We start from the raw sequence: 22,284 nt of genomic DNA on the forward strand, positions 1-22,284 counted from the left end.
TTCATTGGTTGGATACCAAGGATTATACAGAGTGCGCTATGCGAAGTAGTGTTAAAAGCTCCAGACATTCTGATTAATACGTTTCTTTGTGGTCTATTGATTTGATTTCTGTAAGTCTTATTTCTTAATAGTCTATCAATCCAAACGCTGGATGCGTACGCCATGGTAGCTGACAAAATAGTTTCTTGGTATAGTCTTAGTATTTTTAATGGTAGCCTGTATCTGTTTCTTGCAATAGTAGTCAATTTATTCGCTACACTGTTTCCCCTTTTTACTATATATTTCAAATGTTCATCAAATTTTAGTCTATCGTCTAGCATTATGCCAAGGTATTTTATGCTTTGCGCTCGTTCTACTCCTACTCCATTTAATTTTATAGTCGGGTTTCTTTGTAGTTTTGTGCCGAAAATTAGATATTTGGTTTTCTTTGATGATATCCTTAATTTACTCTCCATACTCCATTCTTCAAGTGTTTCTGTTATCTTTTTAACTTTTTCTTCTAATTCCCTTCGGCTGTTTCCTGATGTTGTTATTACGACGTCATCGGCGAATGCCACTATTTTATCGACTTCTTGCTTTTTGTTTATTTTTTCCAAGCAAGGTTGTAATTCTATGTCCCATAGTAGGGGTCCTAATATTGATCCTTGCGGGCATCCTTTCTCTGTTTTAATTATTATGTCGCCCTCTTCATTGGGTATTATTATCTTTCTGTTTTCTAGATAGTTTCTTATCAAATTCAGTAAGTATGTTGGCATTTCCATTTTTTTTACATTTTCAATTAAGGATGGAAACCATAAATTATCAAATGCTCATTCGATGTCAATGAAGAGCGCTAATACATATTTCTTTTCGTATATCTTTTCTTTGATATCATCTAGAAGAGTATTTATGGCGTCTTCTGTTGATTTTCCTACTCTGAATCCAAATTGTAGTTTGTCTTCAGTTACGTTTCTGTATTTTTGAATTCTGTTTAATATTACTCTCTCAAAAATTTTTGATATATTTTTTTAATAAGCATATAGGTCTATATGAGTTTACTTCTGATGGATCCCTTTCTGGTCCTTTTGAGAGAATAATTAATTTTGATGCTTTCCACGGCTCTGGAATTTCTTGTTTCTTTATTAGTAAATTGAAAAGCTTCGTTAGGTAGGGGACCCATAAATCTTTAGTCTTCTTGTATATTTCGTTTTTGATGTCATCTATACCCGGAGATTTCTTGTTTTTAAGTTTTCTAAAAATCTTTTCTATTTCTTCGTTAGTGACTTTGTCCGATTCTGGTACAGTTCCTGTATGTTGTTCACCCATTTTGTTTCTTAGTACTGTGTTTCTTTCTGTGTCGTTATTGTTTTCATCTCTGGGAAAAAATTTGTTCGCTAAAACTTTTAGAGTTTCTTCTCTGTTTGAAGTGTATGATCCATCTAATTTCTTGACTGTATTTAATACTAATGGGTTTATTTTTTGTGTTATGAGTTTGTATGGAACACCCCATGGATCTATTTCAATATTGTTCTTGAAGTAAAGATCCCAACTTCTTTTCTTAGCCTCTAATATCGCTTCCTTATATTTATTCTTTGCATTTCTATATTTTTCTAATCTTCTTTCCTTTAGTATTGGGTTATAAGTTGTTTGATAACTTTTCCGGGCTGACGTTGCAAGTCTTTTTAATCTTTGTAGTTTAGGTGTCCAAAAGTCTTCATATACTCTTCTTTCTTGACTTTCCGGAGTAGCCTCTTTGAAAGCTTTTTTTGTTGCTTGTTCAATTTCGTTGATTATTTCGGTCAAGTCTTCATCTTCATTTATTTGGGGTAGATTTAATTTGTTCTTGAAAGTAATCCAATTTGTCTTAGCTATATTAATTTTTTTTGTTCTTTTCCATTTTTCTCAATTTTCATATCAAATAGTATTATTTCGTGGTCGCTGAGAGTGAGTTTATCTCCAATCTGCCAATTTTCAATCCTACTTGTTATTTCAAATGTTCCGCATGTCACATCAATATGAGAGCTGCCTCTATTCCCTACAAAAGTTGGTCTGTTTCCTATGTTTGAGATTACAAGTCAATTTTGCATTACAAAATCTTCAGCTATTTCTAATCTATCATCTGTTTCCGGGGCACCCCATAAGATTGATTTTGCATTTGTATCGGCAAGGATTAATATTTCCGTATTATTCCTCTGCCATATTATCTCTTGAATTTTGTCTATGAAGTCACGTGTTTCTAAGCTGTATTGGAAATACGCATTTATTAGCCAGAATTTCATGTTTCCACACTTAACTTCAGCTGTTGTTATCCAGTTGTTACTATATTGGGTTAGTTTAAGTACTTCAATTTCTCTATTCATGAAAACTATAGCTGTTTTAGATTCCTGTCCTCCGTACATTATTTTTGAGCTTGCTGGAAAGGTTGTTAATTTCCCTTTTAGTAAATATGGTTCTTGTATTGCTACGATATCAATCTTTTGGATTTCTATTAGTCTTCTAAGTTCCATTGTGGCTATTTTACTTCCTTGTGCGTTATTCTGCATAATTTACAAATACTTCTGATTTTTATCCATATCTCGTATATATGTAGGCATCCGTTCCTGATTTCGTTGGGTCGAAGTATACTCTACCATGCGCACGCACCAGTTGTTTGTAAACATTTTCTAGCGTCCAGTATATCCCTCGTCTCTCAAAAACCTCATCCACTAGATCAAGTAATTCCCATCCGTTTGCTGGGAGATCATAAATTCGCAGTTCAATTCTATCGGCTTCCTCCAAGGTTGGAAATGTTATAGTTCTTCCATTTATATGAATATCTCTTACTATCTGTCTTAGTGCAGTCATTAGGATTTGTTTTTCTTCCAATTTTGCTAGCCTATACATATGGTTTATATTTTCGTATAATTGTACATTATTTATTAAAATTTCTTCATTTGATGGTTTTACTGGAGTATTTTCTGTACTTGAAACTTCCGGATCTTGGATTTGTTGTATATGTTCTTGAATTGGGAAAATATATTTTTCCTCACCGTGGACAAATGATTCATTAATGTTAGGAGTCTGTTGCATACATTTATAATTCTCTTCGTTAAATTTCTTTTTCCTATTCTTTTTTCTATTTTCTAGAAGTGTTTCTAGTTCTCCTTTTTCCTTGTCGTTTTTTGTTAACTTCCCCATTTCGTTTTCTTCAGTTTTTATTTTCGATTTTTCATTTTCTTTTGTATCATATGTTTGTGTTTCTTTATCTCTCTTTTCTTTAAGTAGTTGTCTTTTTCTTTCTAGAAAATTTTCCAATCTTTGTTTGTCCCTACGTTTCTTACTTGGGCTTTTTCTCTTCGTATTTACTAATTCTTTCTTTTTACTCTCCATAGTTTATTTTAGAAATTATCCTTTCTCTGGCTACTTTGTATGAGACACATTCTTCCGTTTGTGGGTTTTGACATACTTTGTGTCTTAGTTTACATGGTATACATATCTTTTTTCCTTTCTCTTCACATTCGTCGCTTTTATGTTGCAATGAGCCACAATATCTGCATCTCACTTTTTCCTTATTGTCGCAATATTTCGTAACGTGACCGAATTCTTGGCAAATAAAACATTGAGGAACGACCAGGAAATCTTTTATTCTATGTGCCTCATAATCGATGTAGACCTTTAATTTTTCCACTAACAGTTTCCTTATCTTCGGTTCAACTTCTATCACCAAGTGGCATCGTTTTTCTTGTTTCTTTCCTGCTCGAAACCTTGCTTTTCTCTTTTTGGCTTCTTCCATCTCGTTTTCATCGAAATTCTGTTCGATAAAAGCTTGGAGTAGTTCTTCATCCTTTAATTCAGACGGTACCCCATATATGATCATCAGCGGGTTTTTCTTCTTAGTTTCTTCGCACTTGAAGTTTTTCCTTATTTCTTCTTTAGCCATTATTTTCCTAATGTCTTCTTTCGTTGAGGTTTCAAGTACTACCATATCTCTGGTAGTTCTTAAACCAGTTATCTTTAATTTCTCTTTTCGTGGATCAATAGGCCCTGTTAATCTTTCCGCTGTCTGCTTTCATGTCTCTCCTTGATTCCGTTTTATTATCAATGCCGGTTTTGTTTTTGCTTGCATTTCCTGTATCTTCAGTTCTTTTTCAGTAGGTTTTCTTTTTTTAATTACGTCTGTCCATAGTTGTTGTTTGTCATCGGTTTCCGTTTTTTCTGTTCTTCCATTCCTTTCTTCAATCTTTTTGGTTAGCGTTTGTATTTCATGTATAACTATGTCTGTGTCGGTCTTCTGCTTTTCTGTTAATTCTTCGATTTTATCCCTATATATGTTTCTTTGTTGTTCCCATGATATCTCTGCTCGTCCGAAAGCTTGTTGTGTATTTATTAGTTCTTCTTTTTTTTCTTCAAGCTTTTTTGTTAGGTATTTATGTTCATCTTCTAATTTATTTAACTTCCTTGTTTTTTCTTGTAGTTGCTTTTTTAGTTCATTTCTGTTTTCTGTGAGTTCTCGAATTTCTGTTTCCAGTCTTTTATACTGCCTGTCTCTGTCATTTTTAATTTCTGCTTTTTCCTGTTTTAGCTCCTCTATTTCCTTTTCTAATTTCACGTTTATTTGCCGTAACTCTTCCATTTGTTTTTTCTCTTCAATGCAGCTGCCTTTCTGGCCTGTCATCGTTTCCATTTCTGTTATTAGTTTTTCTTTCTGGAGGTTGTCATATTTCTCGTGAAGTGTACTGTTAATTTTCTCCATTTGGCCTAGTTGCCCTAAAAGCTGTGCCCTGTCCTTAACCCATACTATGGCCCTCGTTTTTAGTTTCTCAAGGTGGGATCTTCCTATCTTTTTCCAATCTAAGAGATTTTCTATGTAATTCATTTCTTGCTCTAATTGCCCCATTGTGTCGAATCCTGTATCTTCCAAGGTGTTTTTCTTAGTTGATTGTTCGAATGTTGAGGATTCTTCTCTCGCTATTTTTCTTTGTTCTGTTTCTTCCGCCCTAGATTGACGTATTGTAGGATTTATTGGTGACTGGTCTCTAGCTGGCGTCCCTGGAGGGGAACGATACATCGCCATTTTTTTCCGTATTACGCGTTTATGTTTAAGTTTAAATCACTAAAATTATAAATACTATTATAGTCCAGGATAGTGAAAAGAAAAGTTTAAAGATAATATTATTTCCCAAGCAGGAAATACTGTACTTACAGTTTTCTTTGCTTCTTGTATCACTCGATTTTCTTGTTAATTCACTCACACCGGATGCTGATCTTGCATTTATTACTTTTTAGAATTGTTCTTCCTCCATTCTCAGCCACAATGTTAATAAACGGGAGAATTTTTAGGTATTTTTTTTTATTTTCTTCGCAACCGTTTGTTAGATTTTGGTGCGGTTTTCCTTGTCTTATTTGTGAGATTTTCCCGAATCGATCGGTACCTTTCACGATCCGGAAAACACACTTTTCCCCACTTTCTTGAACTACGCTTCGGAGCACAAAAAACACACGTTTTCAATCCACGCACACGTTTTCGATCTGTCTACACATAGTGTGTGTGAGCATAGTGCTCCAGTGCGATAATTGTTATTATAATCCACCACAATCCCTCAGGGTAGTTTGCTTCTAGGGAATGGAGCGCCACGCAGCGGCAAGTCTCATTTCCTTCTGCATACACTTTATGAGGGCATAGTTCGTCAGTCCGTTAATTGTTTTGATCATCCACCACAATCCCTCCGGGTAGCTTGCTTCTAGAGAATAGAGCGCCACGCAGCGGCGAGTCTCATTATTTTCTTGACATAAACTGTATGTGAGCATAGTGCTTGAGTGAATTAATTGTTTTGATCATCCACCACAATCCCTCCGGGTAGCTTTCTTCTAGCGAATGGAGCGTCACGCAGCGGCGAATCTCTTTACTTTCTGCATACACTTTATGAGGGCATAGTTCGTCAGTGCGTTAATGGTTTTGATCATCCACCACAATCCCTCTGGGTAGCTTGCTCCTAGCGAATGGAGCGCCACGCAGCGGCGAGTCTCATTACTTTCTTCACACATACTGTGTGTGAGCATAGTGCTTCACCGCGTTAATTGGTTTGATTATTTACCACAATCCCTCCGGTAGCTTGCTTCAAGAGAATAAAGCGCCACGCAGCGGCGAGGCTCATTATTTTCTTGACACATACTGTGTGTGAGCATAGTGCTTCAGTGCATTATTTGGTTGGATCATCCACCACAATCCCTGCGGGGAACTTCCTTCTAGCGAATGGAGCGGCACGCAGTGGCGAATCTCATTACTTTCTGCTTACACTTTATGAGGGCATAGTTCGTCAGTGCGTTATTGTTTTGACCATCCACCACAATCCCTCCGGGTAGCTTGCTTCTAGCGAATGGAGCGCCACGCAGCGGCGAGTCTCATTATTTTCTTGACACATACTGTGTGAGCATAGTGCTTCAGTGCGTTAATTGTTTTGATCATCCACCACAATCCCTCCGGGTACCTTGCTTCTAGCGAATGAAGCTCCACTCAGCGGCGATTTTCATTATTTTCTTGATACATACTGTGTGTGAGCATAGTGCTTCAGTGCGTTAATAGTTTTGATGATCCACCAGAATCCCTCCGGGTAGCTTGCCTCTAGCGAATGGAGCGCCCCGCAGCGGCGAGTCTTATTACTTTCTTCACACATACTGTGTGTGAGCATAGTGCTACAATGCGTTAATTGGTGGGATCATCCACCTCAATCCCTGCGGGGAACTTGCTACTACCGAATGGAGTCCCACGCATCGGCGAATCTCATTACTTTCAGTGTACACTTTGTGAGGGCAAAGTTCGTCTGTGCGTTAATTGTTTTGATCATCCACTACAATCCCTCTGGGTAGCTTGCTTCTAGCGAATGGAGCGTCACGCAGCGGCGAGTCTCATTACTTTCTTGACACATACTGTGTGTGAGCATAGTGCTTCACCGCGTTAATTGGTTGGATTATTTACCACAATTTCTCCGAGGAGCTTGCTTCAAGAGAATAAAGCGCCACGCAGCGGCGAGTCTCATTACTTTCTGCATACACTTTATGAGGGCAAAGTTCGTCAGTGCGTTAATTGTTTGGATCATCCACCACAATCCCTCCGGGTAGGTTGCTTCTAGGGAATGCAGATCCACGCAGCGGCTAGTCTCATTATTTTCTTGACATATACTGTGTATGAGCATAGTGCTTCAGTGCGTTATATGTTTTGATCATCCACCAGAATCCCTCCGGGTAGCTTGCATCTAGCGAATGGAGCGCCACGCAGTGGCGAGTCTCATTAATTTCTTGACACATACTGTGTGTGAGCATACTGCTTCAGTGCGTTAATTGTTTTGATCATCCACCACAAACTTTCCGGGTAGCTTGCTTCTGGCGAATGGAACGCCACGCTTCGACGAGTCTCATTACTTCCTTGATACTTACTGTGTGTGAGCATAGTGCTTCAATGCGTTAATTCTTTTAATCATCCACCAGAATCCCTCCGGGTAGCTTGCTTCTAGCGAATGGAGCACCACGCAGCGGCGAGTCTCATTACTTTCTGTATACATTTTTTGAGGGCATAGTTCGTCAGTGCGTTAATTCTTTGGATCATCCCCCAAAATCACTGCGGGTAGCTTGCTTCTAGGGAATGGAACGCCACGCAGCGGCAAGTCTCATTATTTTCATGACACATACTGTTTGTGAGCATTGTGCTTCAGTGCGTTAACTCTTTTGATCATCCACCAGAATCCCTCCGGGTACCTTGCTTCTAGCGAATGGAGCGCCACGCAGCGGCGAGTCTCATTATTTTCTTGACACATTCTGTGTGTGAGCATATTGCTTCACTGCGTTAATTGTTTTGATCATCCACCAGAATCCATCCGGGTAGCTTGCTTCTAGCGAATGGAGCGCCACGCAGCGGCGAGTCTCATTATTTTCTTGACACATACTTTTTTTTTTTTTTTGGCTCAGGCCCGTCTTTCAGATTCGGCATCTGAAACTTTTGACCGGAACGGGTTATCATCATTGCCATTTATTTATTTTCTTATCTTTATTGGGTATCCATGTTTGAAAGAAAAAAGGTGAAAAGGAAAAGGGAAAAAGGAAAGAACAAAAAAACAGCACAAGAACAAAACAAACAAAAAACAAAGAAACAACAAGAATAAACTATGAGAGAAAAAAAATTAAAATAATTTTCTTGCAAAGTGCTACTCAGCTTAAATCTATCTGCACCTATCCTGAACTATACTACTTAGTATTTCAATTCCTGATCCAACAACTGTAATAGTATGGAATACGATATAAAATACTTAAATATATATTCTATTGTTATTAATTCTTATCTACTTATCTATCTATATTATCTAACTAATCTACTCTTCTATTTTGCTGTTATTTGTTTATTTTTATATATTATTTCCCTATAGTTCTTAACCATTTAATTCCTACTTATTGATTTCTTTTCTTAATTATTAAGATTTTTTTTTAAAAGATGATAGTCTTATTATGTTTTTTAGTTACCTAGTTTCTAATTTTTATTTAAAAAAAATGTAATTATGGTTTCCTATTCTTGTTTAATGGTTTATTATATTATTTATTATCATGTATTAATACATTTATTAATTAGGCTACTATTTATCCTTTTTCCCCTCTTGTTATTCCACATGAGTGGTTAATGATATTGTTTAATTAATTTTATATTTACTTTATTAATTGTTTAAATTGTTATATTATTTAGTTAAGTTTTATTTAATAATGTGTTGCTTCATCTTTCTTCGGTTTTCACCGTATGACAATGGTTCCTCTCCCGTATGCTGTATGATTATTTATCAAACTGCACTTCTCTTCACTTTTCACAGCAAAACAGATCACTATGGTTTTTCACTGTATGATTGGTTCTCTCCTGTGGACACGGAACACATTTACACTAACATTTCACTTCACTAATAACTTCCACTCTTATATGACATAAATTTAATAGTTATTCATGTAGTGTTCTGTGAGCGTTCTCAGTTTCGTGTCCATGCCATATCACAGTCCTGTATGTGCTGACTTGTGGTCCAGGACCCACTCAGAGCACTTAGTGTGGATCCTGGTCCGTTGTGTCCTTCCGCCCGCACACCCAGGCTGGGACCGTCATTTCGGCCGAGATCGACTGAAGCGGTCACTAAGTTCACTATCTCTGAGACACTCCTCTTCACTTATCGTCCATGACGCAATGAGGTACACCCAAAAACCCGAAAACCGAAAACCCGGAGACCACGAACACAAAAGCACACATGCGACGCACACACACAAGACCATACGCGTCCGGAGTTCCATCCGGTGTAAACCGGGGATGCGATGATCCACTCGCTCCTCTCCCCCGGGGGGCACGGAATACCAGTGCCATCCTGAAGATTTTCTTCGGTCCGGAAGATTTCATTCATTCAAAACACTCAAAGACACATCCACTCTAATTCTATTTACATTTATGCAATGCTTATTCGTTTTCATTGTAATAAGTTCTTCTTCTTATTTCAGAATAGCTGTTTGCTATTCGCTTTAAGATGTTAAAATCATTTTCGTTTTCGATTATTTGTATTAGATTTTTACGTCTGATATTTTCCCTCTCTGGTATCACATCTTCTGTCAGAGGGCACCAAAAGATGTGGTGCTCTGGTGTTCCAATTTCGTCGCATTCACAAATTGTATTTTCTTTGGCCTTTATTCTATACAGGTAAGTTTCATAGGGGCCGTGCCCACTTAGAAAGTGAATGACACCTGGACTTGGATCTAGATGTTTTAACTTTTCCCTTTTATTAATTGTTGGAATAATATCCCATAATCTTCTTGATTTGTTTGAGTTTGTCCATTCTAAGTTCCATATTTCTTCTATAGTTTCTTCGATCTCCTTCTTTGTTGTTACTGCCTTGCCAAGAAGATCTATTAGGTTTTCGTTCTCTTTCTTTTTTAGCCAGTAGAATGCTGCTCTTTGTAGTATTACCAGATGTAGTGGTTTTATATGTAGTAGTATACATAATGCTTCATTTGGCACTGTGTTAAAGGCTCCACTTAGTCTTATAAGTAAATTTCTTTGAGGTCTATTTATGGAATCTCTAATTTTTTTGTTCTCGAAAATTCGATGTACCCATAGACTTGAAGCGTATGCCATAGTCGCACATAGTATTGTATCATGGTATAGCTTTAATATTTTATTTGGTAACTTGTATGTATTTTTGCCAGTTGTCATTAGTTTGTTGGCAATTTTATTACTTTTTTCAACTATATATTGTACATGTTTCTCAAAGTTTAAATTTTCATCTATTGTTACGCCTAAGTATTTAAATTCTGTTACTCTTTTTATTTTTTGATTTAATATTTTTATTTGTGGTTCCCTAGTTAATTTGGTTCCAAAAAGCATAAACTTAGTTTTTTTCGCCGATAGCTTTAATTTATTTTCAGAGCACCAGTTATATAGACTTTCCACTACTTGGTTAGTTTTTGTTTCTATTTCTCTTCTGTAATTTGCCGAGGTTATTATTACAATATCATCAGCAAAGGCTATGATTCTATCTATTGACTCATTCTTTGCCATTTTCTCCAGGCAAGGCTGTAGTTGTATATCCCACATCAGGGGTCCCAAGATTGAACCTTGTGGACAGCCCTTTTCATTTTGTATTTCTTTATCTCCCATTTCTGTTTGTATAACTATTTTTCTGTGTTGGAAATAATCTTTTGTTACGTTTTGCAGATATTGTGGAAGCCTTAATTTCTTCAAATTCTCTAATAACGCTGGTATCCATAGATTATCGAATGCTCCCTCAATGTCAACAAACAACGCTAGAGCATATTTCTTTTGGTAGCTACTATTTTGTATTTGTTCTTTAAAAACATTCAGTGCATCCTCAGTCGATCTTCCCGCTCTAAAACCATATTGTAAGGTGTCATTCTGTGTATTTCTATACTTCTTTATCCTATTAGCTATAACTCTCTCATAAATTTTGCTTATGTTCTTTAGTAAACATATTGGTCTGTAGGCACCAATTTCTAAGGGGTCTCTGTCCAGGCTCTTAAGTAGTATAATTAACTTCGAAATTTTCCATTCATTTGGGAATGTTTGTTTCTTTAACAATATGTTGTAAAGTCTTGTTAAGTAAGGGACCCATATATCTTTATTCCTTTTATATATTTCATTTGTTATTTCATCGAGGCCTGGGGCCTTACCTGTTTTTAGTTTCTTTATAATTTTTTCTACTTCATCATTTGATACCAATTCGGAGTCGTCCACATCTACTACTGTTGCTTCTCTTGCATGATTTCTTCTTAGCTGCATCTGTCCCATTGTATCATCTTCCACCGTATCCTTAGGAAAAAATTTCTGCATTAATTTGTCTAGTGTTTCTTCTCTTGTTTTTGTATACGTTCCATCTGCATTTTTAATTGTGCATAATGTTGTAGGATTAATCTTTTGCATAATTAATTTATATGGAAAACCCCAAGGATCCATTTCTATGTTTTTCGCCAGAAACAATTCCCAACTTCGTTTTTTCTCCAGTAATACCGCCTGTTCATATTCATCCTTTACCTTTCTATAATTTTGGAGCCTAATATTTTTGAGCCTCAGTTCTAGGGTTGCCTGATAACTTTTTCTTCTTGCTTTTACCAATTTTTTTAATCTTTCCAATTTTGGTTTCCAAAAGCCACCGTATCCTACATTTTGTCCTAATTTCGGAGTGGATTCTCTTATCGCGGTTATTGTGGCTTCTTCTACCTTTATTACCATATTGTTAGCATCTTCTGTTTGTTCTAATTGGGGGAGGTCTAGCTTGTCTTTAAAAACTTCCCAATCTATTTTCTTTATATTTAATCTTTCTTTATTCCTTCCTTTATCCATTTTTACGTCGAAGGTTATGACTTCGTGGTCACTGGTAGTTTGTTTATCGTGAACCATCCAATTTTCTATTTTGTCCATAATGTTTATTGTGCTGATTGTTATGTCTATAAATGATTCACCTCTTGATCCTATGAAGGTTGGCTTGTTTCCAGTATTTATAATTGCAAGATCGTTCTGCATGATAAAATCTCCCAATTCCTCTCCTCTTTGATCGGTATATGGTGAACCCCAGGCTATGTTCTTGGCGTTTGAATCTAACATTATTATGATCTTTTTCCCAGGGTTTTGTCTGATTATTTGCTGTAGTTTATTTAGAAATGGTTTAATTTCCTTACTATATTGAAAATAAGAATTGATTAGCCAGATTGAATCAGTTCCTTGTGTAATTTCAACACATACAGTCCAATTATCACAGTATTGTGAGATTTTTAATACTTCTAGATTTTTGTTCATGACCACAATCACTGCTAGGGAGGCCTCACCACCATAAATTATTCTCGCTGATGCTGGGAAAGCTACTAATCTGTTATTATAAGTATATGGTTCTTGTAGAGCGATTAAATCGATATTTGTTGTTTCCACAAATCTTCTTGCTTCCATTTTCGCGAGTTTCGACCTATGCGAGTTGTTTTGTGCAATTTTTAATGTTAGTAAGCTGTTAAGCATGTTTGGTATATACAAAGGCGTCCATACCAGTTTTGCTGTAGTCGAAACAAATTCTGCCGTGGGCGTTCACCATCTGTTTGTATACGTTCTCTAATTCCCAGTGTATACCTCTTCTCTCATATACTTCATTTATTAGATCTACTAACTCCCATCCATTAGCGGGAAGATCGTATGTTCTCAGTTCTATTCTATCGATTTCTTCTAGCGTAGGGTATGTTATCGTCCGTCCCTTGTCATGTAGATCTCTAATTACTTGTCGAAATGCCACACTAAGAATGTTCTTGTCCTCCAATTTGGCTAATCTATATTGATGGCTCATATTATCATATAATTGTCTTGGTTCCATCAAAATTGGTTTCGTATTTTCTGCTTCTTTCGGAGATTGAGTTGATGTAATTTTGTTATCTTGAATTGGTTCTTCTTTGATTGGAAATAGATATTTCTGCTCGCCATTCACAAAATTTATTTTAAGTGTTGTTTTTTCTTCTGCTGCTGGATCTGGAATAGTTCCTTTGTCTTTTTTCTTCCAATATATGTCAGGTGGTTTCTTAATAGTATTATTATCTTTTTCTATTTCAGTTTGTATACATTTATCCTTTGTAGATACCATAGCTCTTCTTTTTCTATCCAAAAATTCCTCCAAACGTTTTTTGTCCCTTTTGGCCTTGCTTGGTGATTTGTTTTTCTTTTTCTTGCATACTTCTTTGTGTCCTTTATCCATAATTTATTTTGCTGATTATCCTTTCACGCGCTACCCGATATGAAACACAATCTTCCGTATTTGGAGTTTGGCATATTTTGTGTCTGAGTTTACATGGAATGCATACCTTTTTGCCTTTATCTTCACAGTCTTCACTTTTGTGGCGAAGGGATCCGCAATATCTGCATGGTACTTTGTCCTTGCTTTCGCAGTATTTCGTGATGTGGCCAAATTCTTGGCACGTGTAACATTGTGGTACCACAATGAAATCTTTAACTTTATGTGATTCATAATCGATATATATGCGATCTTTATTAATCAACATTTTCCTTATGGTTGGTGTGACCTCTATAACCAGGTGGCATTTCTTTTGCCCTCTCTTACCAGCTCTAAATCTTGCCTTTATGTTCTGGGCTTCCGCTAATTCTTCCTCCTCAAAGTTCTGTTGGATGATAGCTTCTATGAGGTCGTTGTCTTTTATTTCAGAGGGTATGCCATACACTATCATCAATGGGTTTCGTTTCCTACTTTCCTCAAACTTGAAATCTCTTTTTATTTGTTCTTTATCCTTTATCCTGTTTAGGTCTTCTTTTGTTGCGGTTTCCAATACCACAATATCCTTTGTCGTACGCATGCCAGTTATTTTTAACTTTTCCTTCCTTGGATCTATTGTTTCTGTTAGTCTTTGAACAGTTTGTTTAACTGTCTCCCCTTCGTTGGGTCTAAATATTAAGGTAGGTTTGGTTTTAGCTGTTACTTCTAGTATTTTCTTTTCTTTCTCTGTTACTTTTCTCCCTCTCACTACTTCCGACCACGTTTGTCCCTCATCCGTTTCCATCTTTTCCTGCTTTTCTTCAATCTTTTTTGTTAGTGCCTGTATTTCGTGTATTACTGCGTCTGTGTCGGTTCCCTGTTTGTTTCTTAATTCTTCAATCTTGTCCCTGTAGATATTTTTCTGTTTCTCCCATGCTATCTCCTCTCTGCCAAAAGATTGTTGTGTCTGTATTAACTCCTCCTTTACTCCTCTTGACACATACTGTGTTTGAGCATAGTGCTTCACTGCGTTAATTGTTTTGATCATCCACCAGAATCCCTCCGGTATCTTGCTTCTAGTGAATGGAGCGCCACGCTGCGGCGATTCTCATTACTTTCTGCATACACTTTATGAGGCCACAGTTCGTCAGCTTGTTAATTGTTTTGACCATCCACCGCAATCCCTCCGGGTAGCTTGCTTCTAGAAAATGGAGCACCACGCAGCGGCGAGTCTTATTAATTTCTTGACACATTCTGTGTGGGAGCATACTGCTTCAGTGAGTTAATTGTTTTGATCATCCACCACAATCCCTCCGGGTAGCTTGGTTGTAGCGAATGGAGCGCCACGCAGCGGCGAGTCTCATTATTTTCTTGACACATACTCTAAGTGAGCATAGTGCTTGAGTGAGTTAATTGTTTTGATCATCCAAAACAATCCCTCCGTGTAGCTTGCTTCTAGCGAATGGAGAGCCACAAAGCGGCGAGTATCATTACTTTCTTGACGCATATTGTGGGTGAGCATAGTGCTTCAGTGCGTTAAATTTTTGATCATCCAACGCAATCCCTCCGAGTAGCACGCTTCTAGCGAATGGACCGCCACGGAGCGGCGAGTCTCATTATTTTCTTGACACATACTGTGTGTGAGCATAGTGCTTCAGTGCGTTAATTGGTTGGATCATCCACCACAATTCCTGCGGGGAAGTTGCTTCTAGCGAATTGAGTGCCACGCAGGGGCGAATCTCATTATTTTCTGCATACACTTTATGAGGGCATAGTTCGTCAGTGCGTTGTTTGTTTTGATCGTCCACCACAATCCCTCCGGGTAGCTTGCTTCTAGAGAATGGAGCGCCACGCTGCGGCGAGTCTCATTACATTGTTGATACAAACTGTGTGTGAGCATAGTGCTTCAGTGCGGTAATTGTTATGATAATCCACCACAATCCCTCCGGGTAGCTTGCTTCTTGGCGAATGTAGCGCCACGCAGCGGCGAGTCTCATTTTTTCTGCATACACTTTATGATAGCATAGTTCGTTAGTGCGTTAATTGTTTTGATCATCCATCACAATCCCTCCGGGTAGCTTGCTTCTAGCGAATGGAGCGCCACGCAGCGACGAGTCTCATTACTTTCTGCATACACTTTATGATAGCATAGTTGGTCAGTGCGTTAATTGTTTTGATCATCCATCACAATCCCTCCGGGTAGAGTGCTTCTAGCGAATGGAGCGCCACGCAGCGGCGAGCCACATTAATTTCTGCATACACTTTATGAGGGTATAGTTCGTCACTGCGTTAATTGTTTGGATCATCCACCAAAATCCCTCCGGGTAGCTTGCTTCTAGGGAATGGTGGCCACGCAGCGGCTAGTCTCATTTTTTTCTTGACACATACTGTGTGTGAGCATAGTGCTTTAGTGCGTTATTTGTTTTGATCATCCACCAGAATCCCTCCGGGTAGCTTGCTTTTAGCGAATGGAGCGCCACGCAGCGGCGAGTCTCATTTCTTTCCGCATACACTTTATAATAGCATAGTTCGTCAGTGCGTTAATTGTTTTGATCATCCACCAGAATCCCTCCGGGTAGCTTGCTTCTAGGGAATGGTGCGCCACGCAACCGCTAGTCTCATTTTTTTCTTGACACATACTGTGTGTGAGCATATTGCTTTAGTGCGTTATTTGTTTTGATCATCCACCAGAATCCCTCCGGGTAGCTTGCTTCTAGCAAGTGGAACGCCACGCAGCGGCGAGTCTCATTATTTTCTTTACACATACTGTGTGTGATTATATTGCTTCAATGCGTTGTTTTGATCATTCACCAGAATCCCTCCGTGTAGCTTGCTTCTAGGGAATGGAGCGCCACGCAGCGGCGAGTCTCATTAATTTCTTGACACATACTGTGTGTGAGCAAACTGCTTCAGTGCGTTAAATTTTTTGATCATCCACCACAATCCCTCCGGGTAGCTTGCTTCTAGCGAATGGAGCGCCACGAAGCGGCGAGTATCATTACTTTCTTGACGCATACTCTGTGTGAGCATAGTGCTTCAGCGCGTTAATTGGTTGGATCATACACCACACTCCCTCCGGGGAGCTTGCTTTTAGCGAATGGAGCGCCACGCTGCGGCGAGTCTCATTTCTTTCTGCATACACTTTATAATAGCATAGTTCGTCAGTGCGTTAATTGTTTTGATCATCCACCAGAATCCCTCCGGGTAGCTTGCCTCTAGCGAATGGAGCGCCATGCAGCGGCGAGTCTCATTACTTTCTTCACACATACTGTGTGTGAGCATAGTGCTACAATGCGTTAATTGGTGGGATCATCCACCAAAATCCCTGCGGGGAACTTGCTACTACCGAATGGAGTGCCACGCATCGGCGAATTTCATTACTTTCAGTGTACACTTTTTGAGGGCATAGTTCGTCTGTGCGTTAATTGTTTTGATCATCCACTACAATCCCTCTGGGTAGCTTGCTTCTAGCGAATGGAGCACCACGCAGCGGCGAGTCTCGTTACTTTCTTGACACATACTGTGTTTGAGCATAGTGCTTCAGTGCGTTAATTGTTTTGATCATCCACCAGAATCCCTCCGGGTAGCTTGCTTCTAGCGAATGGAGCGCCACGCCGCGGCGAGTCTCATTATTTTCTTGACACTTACTGTGTTTGAGCATAGTGCTTCAGTGCGTTAATTGTTTTGATCATCCACCAGAATCCCTCCGGGTAGCTTGCTCCTAGCGAATGGAGCGCCACGCAGCGGCGAGTCTCACTATTTTCTTGACACATACTGTGTGTGAGCATATTGCTTCACTGCGTTAATTGTTTTGATCATCCACCACAATCCATCCGGGTAGCTTGCTCCTAGCGAATGGAGCGCCACGCAGCGGCGAGTCTCATTATTTTCTTGACACATACTGTGTTTGAGCATAGTGCTTCACTGCGTTAATTGTTTTGATCATCCACCAGAATCCCTCCGGTATCTTGCTTCTAGCGAATGGAGCGCCACGCTGCGGTGAGTATCATTACTTTCTTGACGCATATTGTGGGTGAGCATAGTGCTTCAGTGCGTTAAATTTTTGATCATCCAACGCAATCCCTCCGAGTAGCACGCTTCTAGCGAATGGACCGCCACGCAGCGGCGAGTCTCATTACTTTCTGCATACACTTTATGATAGCATAGTTCGTTAGTGCGTTAATTGTTTTGATCATCCATCACAATCCCTCCGGGTAGCTTGCTTCTAGCGAATGGAGCGCCACGCAGCGGCGAGTCTCATTACTTTCTGCATACACTTTATGATAGCATAGTTGGTCAGTGCGTTAATTGTTTTGATCATCCATCACAATCCCTCCGGGTAGAGTGCTTCTAGCGAATGGAGCGCCACGCAGTGGCGAGCCACATTAATTTCTGCATACACTTTATGAGGGTATAGTTCGTCAGTGCGTTAATTGTTTGGATCATCCACCAAAATCCCTCCGGGTAGCTTGCTTCTAGCGAATGGAGCGCCACGCTGCGGCGAGTCTCATTACATTGTTGATACAAACTGTGTGTGAGCATAGTGCTTCAGTGCGTTAATTGTTATGATAATCCACCAGAATCCCTCCGGGTAGCTTGCTTTTAGCGAATGGAGTGCCCCGCAGCGGCGAGTCTCATTTCTTTCTGCATACACTTTATAATAGCATAGTTCGTCTGTGCGTTAATTGTTTTGATCATTCACCAGAATCCCTCCGGGTAGCTTGCTTCTAGGGAATGGTGCGCCACGCAACCGCTACTCTCATTTTTTTCTTGACACATACTGTGTGTGAGCATATTGCTTTAGTGCGTTATTTGTTTTGATCATCCACCAGAATCCCTCCGGGTAGCTTGCTTCTAGGGAATGGAACGCCACGCAGCGGCGAGTCCCATTATTTTCTTTACACATACTGTGTGTGATTATATTGCTTCAATGCGTTGTTTTGATCATTCACCAGAATCCCTCCGTGTAGCTTGATTCTAGGGAATGGAGCGCCACGCAGCGGCGAGTCTCATTAATTTCTTGACATATACTGTGTGTGAGCAAACTGCTTCAGTGCGTTAAATTTTTTGATCATCCACCACAATCCCTCCGGGTAGCTTGCTTCTAGCGAATTCAGCGCCACGAAGCGGCGAGTATCATTACTTTCTTGACGCATACTCTGTGTGAGCATAGTGCTTCAGCGCGTTAATTGGTTGGATCATACACCACAATCCCTCCGGGGAGCTTGCTTTTAACGAATGGAGCGCCACGCAGCGGCGAGTCTCATTTCTTTCTGCATACACTTTATAATAGCATATACGTCTGTGCGTTAATTGTTTTGATCATCCACCAGAATCCCTCCGGGTAGCTTGCTTCTAGCGAATGGAGCTCCACTCAGCGGCGATTTTCATTATTTTCTTGACACATACTGTGTGTGAGCATAGTGCTTCACTGCGTTAATAGTTTTGATCATCCACCAGAATCCCTCCGGGTAGCTTGCCTCTAGCGAATGGAGCGCCATGCAGCGGCGAGTCTCATTACTTTCTTCACACATACTGTGTGTGAGCATAGTGCTACAATGCGATAATTGGTGCGATCATCCACCAAAATCCCTGCGGGTAACTTGCTACTACCGAATGGAGTGCCACGCATCGGCGAATCTCATTACTTTCAGTGTACACTTTGTGAGGGCATAGTTCGTCTGTGCGTTAATTGTTTTGATCATCCACTACAATCCTTCTGGGTAGCTTGCTTCTAGCGAATGGAGCGTCACGCAGCGGAGAGTCTCATTACTTTCTTGACACATACTGTGTGTGAGCATAGTGCTTCACCGCCTTAATTGGTTGGATTATTTACCACAATCCCTCCGGGGAGCTTGCTTCAAGAGAATAAAGCGCCACGCAGCGGCGAGTCTCATTTCTTTCTGCATACACTATATGAGGGCAAAGTTCGTCAGTGCGTTAATTGTTCGGATCATCCACCACAATCCCTCCGGGTAGGTTGCTTCTAGGGAATGCAGATCCACGCAGTGGCTAGTCTCATTATTTTCTGGACATATACTGTGTATGAGCATAGTGCTTAAGTGCGTTATATGTTTTGATCATCCACCAGAATCCCTCCGGGTAGCTTGCTTCTAGCGAATGGAGCGCCACGCAGCGGCGAGTCCCATTAATTTCTTGACACATACTGTGTGTGAGCATACTGGTTCAGTGCGTTAATTGTTTTGATCATCCACCAGAATCCATCCGGGTAGCTTGCTTCTAGCGAATGGAGCGCCACGCAGCGGCGAGTCTCATTAATTTCTTGACACATACTGTGTGAGATCATATTGCTTCAGTGCGTTAATTGTTTTGATCATCCACCACAAACTTTTCGGGTAGCTTGCTTCTAGCGAATGGAGCGCCACGCCGCGGCGAGTCTCATTATTTTCTTGACACATACTGTGTTTGAGCATAGTGCTTCTGTGCGTTAATTGTTTTGATCATCCACCAGAATCCCTCCGGGTAGCTTGCTTGTAGCGAATGGAGCGCCAAGCAGCGGCGAGTCTCGTTACTTTCTTGACACATACTGTGTGTGAGCGTATTGCTTCACTGCGTTAATTGTTTTGATATTCCACCAGAATCCATCGGGTAGCTTGCTTCTAGCGAATGGAGCGCCACGCAGCGGCGAGTCTCATTACTTTCTTGACACATACTGTGAGTGAGCATATTGGTTCAATGCGTTAATTGTTTTGATCATACACCAGAATCCCTCCGGGTACCTTGCTTCTAACGAATGGAGCGCCACGCAGCGGCGAGTCTCATTACTTTCTTGACACATACTGTGTGTGAGCGTATTGCTTCAATGCGTTAATTGTTTTGATCATCCACAACAAACTTTTCGGGTAGCTTGCTTCTAGCGAATGGAGCGCCACGCCGCGGCGAGTCTCATTATTTTCTTGACACATACTGTGTTTGAGCATAGTGCTTCTGTGCGTTAATTGTTTTGATCATCCACCAGAATACCTCCGGATAGCTTGCTTCTAGCGAATGGAGCGCCACGCAGCGGCGAGTCTCATTACTTTCTTGACACATACTGTGTGTGAGCGTATTGCTTCACTGCGTTAATTGTTTTGATATTCCACCAGAATCCATCCGGGTAGCTTGCTTCTAGCGAATGGAGCGCCACGCAGCGGCGAGTCTCATTACTTTGTTGACACATACTGTGTGTGAGCATATTGCTTCAATGCGTTAATTGTTTTGACCATCCACCAGAATCCCTCCGGGTAGCTTGCTTCTAGCAAATGGAGCGCCACGCAGCGGCGAGTCTCATTACTTTCTTGACACATACTCTGTGTGAGCATAGTACTTCAGTGCGTCAATTGTTTTGATCATCTACCACAATCCCTCCGGGTAGCTTGCTTCTAGCGAATGGAGAGCCACGAAGCGGCGAATATCATTATTTTCTTTACACATACTGTGTGTGATTATATTGCTTCAATGCGTTGTTTTGATCATTCACCAGAATCCCTCCGGGCACCTTGCTCCTAGCGAATGGAGCACCACGCAGCAGCGAGTCTTATTAATTTCTTGACACATTCTGTGTGGGAGCATACTGCTTCAGTGCGTCAATTGTTTTGACCATCTACCACAATCCCTCCGGGTAGCTTGCTTCTAGCGAATGGAGAGCCACGAAGCGGCGAATATCATTACTTGCTTGACGCATATTTTGGTTGAGCATGCTGCTTCAGTGCGTTAACTGTTTTGATCATCCACCAGAATCCCACCGGGTACCTTGCTTCTAGCGAATAGGGCGCCACGCCGCGGCGAGTCTCATTACTTTCTTGACACATACTGTGTGTGAGCGTATTGCTTCACTGCGTTAATTGTTTTGATCATACACCAGAATCCCTCCGGGTACCTTGCTTCTAGCGAATGGAGCACCACGCAGCAGCGAGTCTTATTAATTTCTTGACACATTCTGTGTGGGAGCATACTGCTTCAGTGCGTTAATTGTTTTGATCATCTACCACAATCCCTCCGGGTAGATTGGTTCCAGCGAATGGAGCGCCACGCAGCGGCGAGTCTCATTACTTTCTTGACACATACTGTGTGTGAGCATATTGCTTCAATGCGTTAATTGTTTTGATCATACACCAGAATCCCTCCGGGTACCTTGCTTCTAGCGAATGGAGCGCCACGCTGCGGCGAATCTCATTACTTAATGCATACACTTTATGAGGCGACAGTTCGTCAGTGCGTTAATTGTTTTGACCATCCACCACAATCCCTCTGGGTAGCTTGCTTCTAGGGAATGGATCACCACGCAGCAGCGAGTCTTATTAATTTCTTGACACATTCTGTGTGTGAGCATTCTGCTTCAGTGCGTTAATTGTTTTGATCATCTACCACAATCCCTCCGGGTAGCTTGGTTCTAGCGAATGGAGCGCCACGCAGCGGCGAGTCTCATAACTTTCTTGACACATACTGTGTGTGAGCATATTGCTTCAATGCGTTAATTGTTTTGATCATCCACCACAAACTTTTCGGGTAGCTTGGTTCTAGCGAATGGAGCGCCACGCCGCGGCGAGTCTCATTATTTTCTTGACACATACTGTGTTTGAGCATAGTGCTTCAGTGCGTTAATTGTTTTGATCATCCACCAGAATCCCTCCGGCATCTTGCTTCTAGCGAATGGAGCGCCACGCTGCGGCGAGTCTCATTACTTTCTGCATACACTTTATGAGGCGACAGTTCGTCAGTGCGTTAATTGTTTTGACCATCCACCACAATCCCTCCGGGTAGCTTGGTTCTAGCGAATGGAGCGCCACGCAGCGGCGAGTCTCATTTTTTTCTTGACACATACTCTAAGTGAGAATAGTGCTTGAGTGAGTTAATTGTTATGATAATCCACCACAATCCCTCCGGGTAGCTTGTTTCTAGCAAATGGAGCGCCACGCAGCGGCGAGCCACATTACTTTCTGCATACACTTTATGAGGGTATAGTTCGTCAGTGCGTTAATTGTTTGGATCATCCACCACAATCCCTCCGGGTAGCTTGCTTTTAGGGAATTTAGCGCCACGCAGCGGCTAGTCTCATTTT

The sequence above is a fragment of the Thermobia domestica genome, chromosome 6 (genome assembly GCF_964235325.1).
Source record: "Thermobia domestica chromosome 6, izTheDome1.hap1.1, whole genome shotgun sequence".
Classification (NCBI taxonomy): Eukaryota; Metazoa; Arthropoda; class Insecta; order Zygentoma; family Lepismatidae; genus Thermobia; species Thermobia domestica.